The sequence below is a fragment of the Acipenser ruthenus genome, chromosome 6 (assembly GCF_902713425.1).
Source record: "Acipenser ruthenus chromosome 6, fAciRut3.2 maternal haplotype, whole genome shotgun sequence".
Taxonomy (NCBI): Eukaryota; Metazoa; Chordata; class Actinopteri; order Acipenseriformes; family Acipenseridae; genus Acipenser; species Acipenser ruthenus.
In genome coordinates, this window is record NC_081194.1 from 37,349,006 (window position 1) to 37,356,695 (window position 7,690).

The 7,690-nt window shown below is 39.9% G+C and overlaps 1 long non-coding RNA gene across 1 annotated transcript; it reads right to left on the reverse strand.

Moving 5' to 3' along the window:
• Window positions 1-1,590: 1,590 nt before the first annotated feature.
• LOC131737376 (uncharacterized) lies at window positions 1,591-3,736 on the reverse strand. The gene is made up of 3 exons (XR_009328993.1): window positions 3,614-3,736; window positions 2,227-2,403; window positions 1,591-2,010 (listed from the first exon to the last, which is right to left on the reverse strand). It is a non-coding gene; the product is annotated as an uncharacterized LOC131737376 (long non-coding RNA).
• Window positions 3,737-7,690: the final 3,954 nt, after the last annotated feature.

Consider the following 7,690-nt stretch of genomic DNA (forward strand, 5'->3'; position numbering starts at 1 on the left):
GTTTCTGAATGGGTATGCCAACCGCCGACTGGATGATCTACTACTATTACTGTGAAGACGTGTTATGGAGTATTACAGGTATGTTGTTTACTATGTAGTAAGATTCAGGTTAGTATATACATAAATTATGTTATGTTTCAAACAAGTGTTATTTTGTCTTATGTACTGTAGATACCTTGATGGGCTACAAGAAGCTGGACCTTTGCAAAACAAAACGGTCTTGACGTGGACTCTATGCAGAAGAGACTTGTCCAGGAGCTGCTTCAGCGGGGAAAGACCCAGTGCAAAGACATGGTCTTAGTTGAGAGTTTTTTTTCAAATGTGTTTAGCTGCATTGATGTTAAGTACAAGAAATGTTCCTGCATTGCAGCTAGCCATGGGAGATTGTGCATCTGTATTCAAGTTTTTAATAGAATCTTTGCAGACACTGATGTACAGGACCTAGAAGAGCAGACCCCACATGACCTTGTAGAAGCTTGCCAGAGCAATGCCACAGAGCAAATTATTGAAAGACTTCACTTATGGTCCAAGGGTACAGACTTTCATGAAACAGCAGAATTAAAACAAACCTTGGAAAAAGCACAGCGAATTGCTTTTAGAAATTTTGAGTCAAAATATAGTCAGAGAAGGATCCATGTATTGCACCCATGGAGAAAAAACAAGCAAAATCGATTTGCAATCAAATACCACAATTATTATAAGTCCAAAAATACCACAAAAATTTTGAAAACTGAGAACATCGACAGGAATTTTACCATTAGCAGCCGTAAGAGGAAAAGGCAGTCAGAAAGCCATGTACTGATGTTTTTCAGCTCTGTACTCAAGATGCTCTCTGCTGTGTCTTTGTTCTTATTGGACACCAGAAGAGCAGTCATCAGCGTAAAGAAAAAGTTGGCAGGAGAAAGCTGATTTTATGTCATAAACATGAAACAGCAAGAACAGCAACGGATCCAGCACACTTCCTTGGGGAACTCCACATGTTATGGCTTTATCTACTGAAGGTGAACGAATCTAACTGGACCCCTTTGTCTTCATAGAAATTATGTTCTTGAGTACTCCCAAATCAACCAGAATTGACTGGAAGTGTGGTAACTAGGTTGTTTGCAACTGTAGTAAACTATATTAAATTCATTGGCTATCTGTTCTCTATCAAATACGTTACCCTCCAATCAAATGCTACTGGCTTTATTTATACTACTGCCAGTAGAACCCATTTCTTAGAGCGATTGCCACAACTTTTGGTTCTTTAACGTTACATTTTTTTATGCTCTCCATAAATACTGTTCCTGGAGTCTGCTCCCATTCATGTGCCTAAATTATAAAAATCACCATCACAAAGAAAGCAAAAGTAATTGAGAATCATCAAATGTGCATAGAGTGATTATCTACTTAGATTCTAATGGTCTGTATATAAACATGATGAGCACACAAAATAAATGTGAATATTGTTTATTTTCAGTCTTTGTGAGTTGTTTTACACATTCTAAAAACATCCAGTTTTGTAATACAAATGTTGCGGAGAGGAGAACTTTACCAATCTAAGGTGTAACAGTCTAATATAAAAAATAGGAACAACCAACTCCTCTCGGCAAGGAAATTATTTATAAGGCTGTGCTTTTGTCACTAAATATTTAATTTAAAAGGCTAAAGTCTCGGAGTGTGCAAAAAAAACATCAATTTATTAAATTGGTGAGGGAACAACACATTAAAAAAATACACAATCCTAAAATAAAATCTTTTTCCGACTGTTAACAATACATGCAAATTCGAATTAGCTGCAAAGGGAAAAAAAAAATCCACTGCTCACATGCTACTATAAGCCATCTTAACTCTATTAGACCATCTCTGGAGCGAAGCCTTGCTGATGATTTGTTTCTCTTGGTTCAGGATGTCCCCTATTAATTCAAATACTATACTTATCACCCTGACCCCATCCAATGAGTGGCCAGGTCAAATTGGCCAATGCCTTCTTGATTCAGCAGCGTCGCTCTGATTTTGTTGAGGTGATCACTACAAATAAAATACAAAATAATTCAATTTCAGTTAATGACAGAATTCAATAGGAGGATATGAAGCACAGAGAAAATTGGCAAAATCAACTGAAATCTTAAACCAAAATATGTCCCCGTGAATGTAGTTACTTGTCATTAACAACAAAAATATATTTGTAAAAACAAACCTTACCCTGATGACAAGTATTATTAAAGTATGCCATAGCTACTGTACCTGGTTTCCATCACATTGGCAATGTGTTGAGCCATAGGAGCTCCTTTGCGGACCACCTTCTTCGCCACCTCCTCCACTTTGATGTACTTTGATGCCAGCATTCCTATGTCGTCCGACAGGGCACTGGCATCCCCTGACATATTGACTTCTGAGACAAGCTCAGATATAAAGGCTACTCTGAGTAGAGAATTAGAAAAAACAGACAGCAGGTCAAATTTAAAACCTAGTCTGAGCACAGATATGATTACAAACTGACACCAGATCAGATGTGCAAACTGGTCTGGGTTCGATACCAGCTAAGATGTGAAAACTGGTCTGGGCTCAGCTTAGATCATTAACTGACATTAGGCCAGATATAGAAACTGATCTGGGATCAGATTTCATTATAACTGACACCAGATCAGATGTGAAAACTGGTCTGCATTCAGATTTGATTATAAACTGACACCAGGTCAGACATAGAGACTGATCTGGACACAGATTTAATTATAAACTGATAGAGTTAATTACAAACTGACACAAGATCAGATGTGAAAACTGGTCTGGGCTCAGATTTAATTACAAAATGATAATAGCTAAGTTATGCAACTAGCTAGTTGTTAAAAGTTTTGCTGAAATGACAACAACTATAAAGCACTATATAGAGAGGGGAGTTTCTTTTATCAATTTTTTTTCTTTTATTTCTCTTTTCCCCATTTTTATTCCCCTCTCTATTAAGTATCTGTGCATGTTACGACCCCTTCAACTCACATCGGGTTGTACGAGGGCACTTCTTAATGTTGCCTCCATAACATAGACTTGCTCCAACACCGGTTGCAATAGCACTTTGACGTACTGGCACGTGTTCAGATATGATCTGACCATTTTCTGAATATATACTGCTGTTCATGTGAACTTATGCACCTGGTATATATATATATATATATATATATATATATATATATATATATATATAAATATTGTAGCCTAAATTTTTTGCACTGTAAGTCGCTCTGGATAAGAACGTCTGCTAAATGACTAAAATGTAAATGTAATAAACGGGGTGACGTTAGCGAACAAACTCGCCTGGATAAAAAGGAACAGCAACACGATCTCAGGTCAGAACAGAGAAAAGCGATTCCAACACTAATGCTACTAATCATGTTCATTATTTGGGATATTATTTAATCTAACGTTAGCTAACGTTACCCAGTTGACCACATTAGCTAGGTACCGGTGGTGCTTGCTAGCTGGCTAGATAACACTAGCTAGCTTCTAACATAAGTTAGCTAACGTTACTACTTCAGCTTATCTGGGGGACGGCTAGCATAGCAAGATATGTACAAGCATTGTTAGGTCAAGTCGTTGGTCTTTTATTTTTTTTTTATCGATACTACTGCTAACTTACCTGTCCTCTCATTCGCAACTCGACTTGCTCTCAAAAGCGCGTTCTTGTTTGGCAATGCGTTGGCTGATGACGTTTCCAACTCATTTTCTATTGGCCAACTGACCACGTCAATCAAACATCGAATTTTCAGGCAATGCGATCCAATCTGATCTGGTGTCCGCGGCTACGGGTAACTTCATCCTACAGCGAAAACTTCAGTCCGATTATTATTATTATTATTATTTATTTCTTAGCAGACGCCCTTATCCAGGGCAACTTACAATTGTTACAAGATATCACATTATACAGATATTACATTATTTTACATACAATTACCCATTTATACAGTTGGGTTTTTACTGGAGCAATCTAGGTAAAGTACCTTGCTCAAGGGTACAACAGCAGTGTCCCCCACTGGGGATTGAACCCACAACCCTCCGGTCAAGAGTCCAGAGCCCTAACCACTACTCCACACTGATGCCTTTCAGCACACACACGCCCCTTTGGAGTATGTGCCAGCAAAATGGAATTATCCTAGTCAGACTGTCACGCAAGTTCAGACTAGACTTGCTTCAGTCCCAGCTGGTAAGTCATTCCATTTAAACCAACACAGTTGGTTTGCAGTTCTAACTCATACTGTTGAAGCTACCTCCAGACCCTCATCTCTCCCTACACCCCCACTCGACCTCTCTGCTCCGCCTGCACTAGAAGACTAGCTCTACCACCGCTACGCTCCCCTGCCTCCAAAGCCCGCTCCTTCTCCACCCTTGCTCCGCAGTGATGGAATGACCTTCCTACAGATGTCAGGACTGCCCAGTCCCTGACCACATTCCGGCGCCTCCTTAAGACTCACCTCTTCAAAGAGCACCTGTAGAACTCCTCTGTTTGTATCCTGGGACACTATCACCCTTCATGTAAATGTGCTTTATTTTGCTCTTATCAGCCCCTATTTTACTGCATTTAATCCTGTACTTCAGAATACTGTAATCTGCCAAGTTTTTAACCTGTAGTACTTTGTATTTAATCACATCCTGATGTAACTATCACTATTTAATCATATCCTGATGTAACTATCACTATTACCTGCTGTATTATTGAATTGTGGTTTGTCAAACTTGTACTTTACTTGAACAAAAGTTATTGTATTTCTTGCTCTTGAAAAACGCTTGAAATGTTTTTGCTTACGATTGTAAGTCACCCTGGATAAGGGCGTCTGCTAAGAAATAAATAATAATAATAATAATAATAATAATAATAATAATAATAATAATAATAATAATAATACTATGTTGAAACGATAGGTCTTTTTTTTATTTTCATAAGAACATAAGAACATAAGAAAGTTTACAAACGAGAGGAGGCCATTCAGCCCATCTTGCTCGTTTGGTTGTTAGTAGCTTATTGATCCCAGAATCTCATCAAGCAGCTTCTTGAAGGATCCCAGGGTGTCAGCTTCAACAACATTACTGGGGAGTTGGTTCCAGACCCTCACAATTCTCTGTGTAAAAAAGTGCCTCCTATTTTCTGTTCTGAATGCCCCTTTATCTAATCTCCATTTATGACCCCTGGTCCTTTTTTCTTTTTTCAAGTCAAAGAAGTCCCCCGGGTTGACATTGTCTATACCTTTTAGGATTTTGAATGTTTGAATCAGATCGCCGCGTAGTCTTCTTTGTTCAAGACTGAATAGATTCAATTCTTTTAGCCTGTCTGCATACGACATGCCTTTTAAACCCGGGATAATTCTGGTTGCTCTTCTTTGCACTCTTTCTAGAGCAGCAATATTTTCCTTAACACACTGTGTCGTCTTCATAAAACCAGGGGCCATCTGCGTATTCTCCCTTGTTTTTCTCCTTAACTGCCACAACATACACTCAACACAAAGCCAAGAGAAAAAAAGCCCAGTTTTGGGCGGAGCTTATCCTTATAACGCCATCTGTCAAAGGTGGGATGTGCAGGCTATTCTCCTTCCTGATTGGTGCTCTGCATTGATTGACACGCTGCAGTGTAAAGTTCAATCCCTTTGGACGCGAAATTGCATTATGGGGCGTGTAGTTTGTCTAATGCAGTCAATAATAACAGTGGCCACAATCACAGATTTTTAAAGGGGCCTTACATAAATAATTTCATCATTTCCTAACAGTAAGCATTTTCATTAAGTTCCTTTCTATAAGATAAGCTATCTAGTTAATTTCTAGTTAATATCAGTTTATTTCTAGTTAATATCAGCTCATTGCATGAAGGAAATTATTAATCTGCATTAAATGTATAATAACTATACTTAGGATAACTGTTCATTGCAAATGTCCTTCTAGAATCCCCTCCTTAGTCTATGGCCCTGAGTCTGTGGCACCAAAACTAGAGGATGTAGCAAACTTTGAAGTGGCTCACGAAATCCAACGGGCATAAATTAATCATCCACTGTTTAGACTCCACCTGTAGATCCTGCAAAACTTATCTTCTACTTTTGCTCTGATCTGTCCTTTTTAACCTGCTTGCATATTTTGATATGCTCTATTATATTAATTTATTAAATCTATACTTTTTAATGTTCACTGTTGTTTATAGCTAAGCTTGTTATAGTGATGTTGAGATTGCTACATTCCAAAGTTGTTTTTAAAATAGATTATATTGTTTGATTAACACTGTAAGTCACCTTGCATAAAGGCGTCTGCTAAATCTCTGCAATAATAATTCACTGGGCATTGTTGAGGCTGTAAGGATAGAATAGAGGAAGCAGAAACAAGGTTGTTAGTGTGACAGAGGCAAGCCGATGGCCCGGACTTAGAGGCGGGCTTTGAGGGGCCCGGACTTGAAGTTAGGATAGGAAGAGATCCCCGACCGATGAGCCGCCTTTACGTAGGACCAGGCTTGGCCGAAGGCTGATGCCTTGAGGATCTGAAAACACATAATAGGGCTCTGACTCGGTAGAGGTGCCTCTCGGGGCGAAGGAAAGTCTGATAAATCAGGACCTGAAAGGAGAGATAGAAAAGGGTTCCCTGACTGATCTGGTGCTGCCCTCGGACGAGGTGAGGCACAGGCATCCGAAGCCAGGAGCAGAGAGGCATCTCACAGGGAACCTGTAACAAAAAGAAATGGGTTAGCCTGGGACTCAGCTCTGAGAGCGTAAAGCGGGCCACGTCCCGAGGGAAATAGAACAGAGCTTCGGGTGACGAGGTAAGATTAGCGCATGAGCTGCGACAGGATAGTGTGGCCGGGGGTCCCCTCTGACTCACAGCAGTGAGAACCCCCCAGAGCGAGGATGTGGTCGCTGAAGCAGACCTGAGGTCGGGGAAGTGAGACTCACTTGCCCCCCAAAGAACAGACCCTCGGAGATTGGATAAAGGGGCATTCAGAACAGAAAATAGTAGGCACTTTTTTACACAGAGAATTGTGAGGGTCTGGAACCAACTCCCCAGTAATGTTGTTGAAGCTGACACCCTGGGATCCTTCAAGAAGCTGCTTGATGAGATTCTGGGATCAATAAGCTTATAACAACCAAACGAGCAAGATGGACCGAATGGCCTCCTCTTGTTTGTAAACTTTCTTATGTTCTTATGTTCTTAAAGAATGCCAGATACCTTTGGGTAACCAAGTTTTGTGGCTGTTTCTAATCGATTTTCACACCTGTATAACTTGGCAAAGCTTTGCCTTACACTTCCAACCAATTCAGTGGGTGCAGACGTGCAGTCTCAATGTATTGGTAAATCCACACCATACAGAGAATGTCGGCAGCAACTGCTGGGGGATGCTGCACTCTGTTTTAGTTAGGAAGCAAGTCCACTATTTTTAGGCTTTTATTGCTCTGAAATATTAGATGTATTTAATGTTTAAACAGGTCCGTGAAATGTCAGTGAAATCCTAATTATAATCATAATCCTAATTGGATGACTTGACCATGGGCATATGATTGAATCAATTATTTTTTCCCCCACTGCGTTCGGTACTTGCACTGCCTTGTTTTTGCATTTTAGTGACAGGCTTGTCAACAACACCAGCCATCATGAAACTTCGCCAGTAAAACAGGACGCACTGGCGTACGCACCAAAAAAACCAGCCATTCTGCCAATTCCATGCAAGGGCATGTCTACTCTGTGTCCC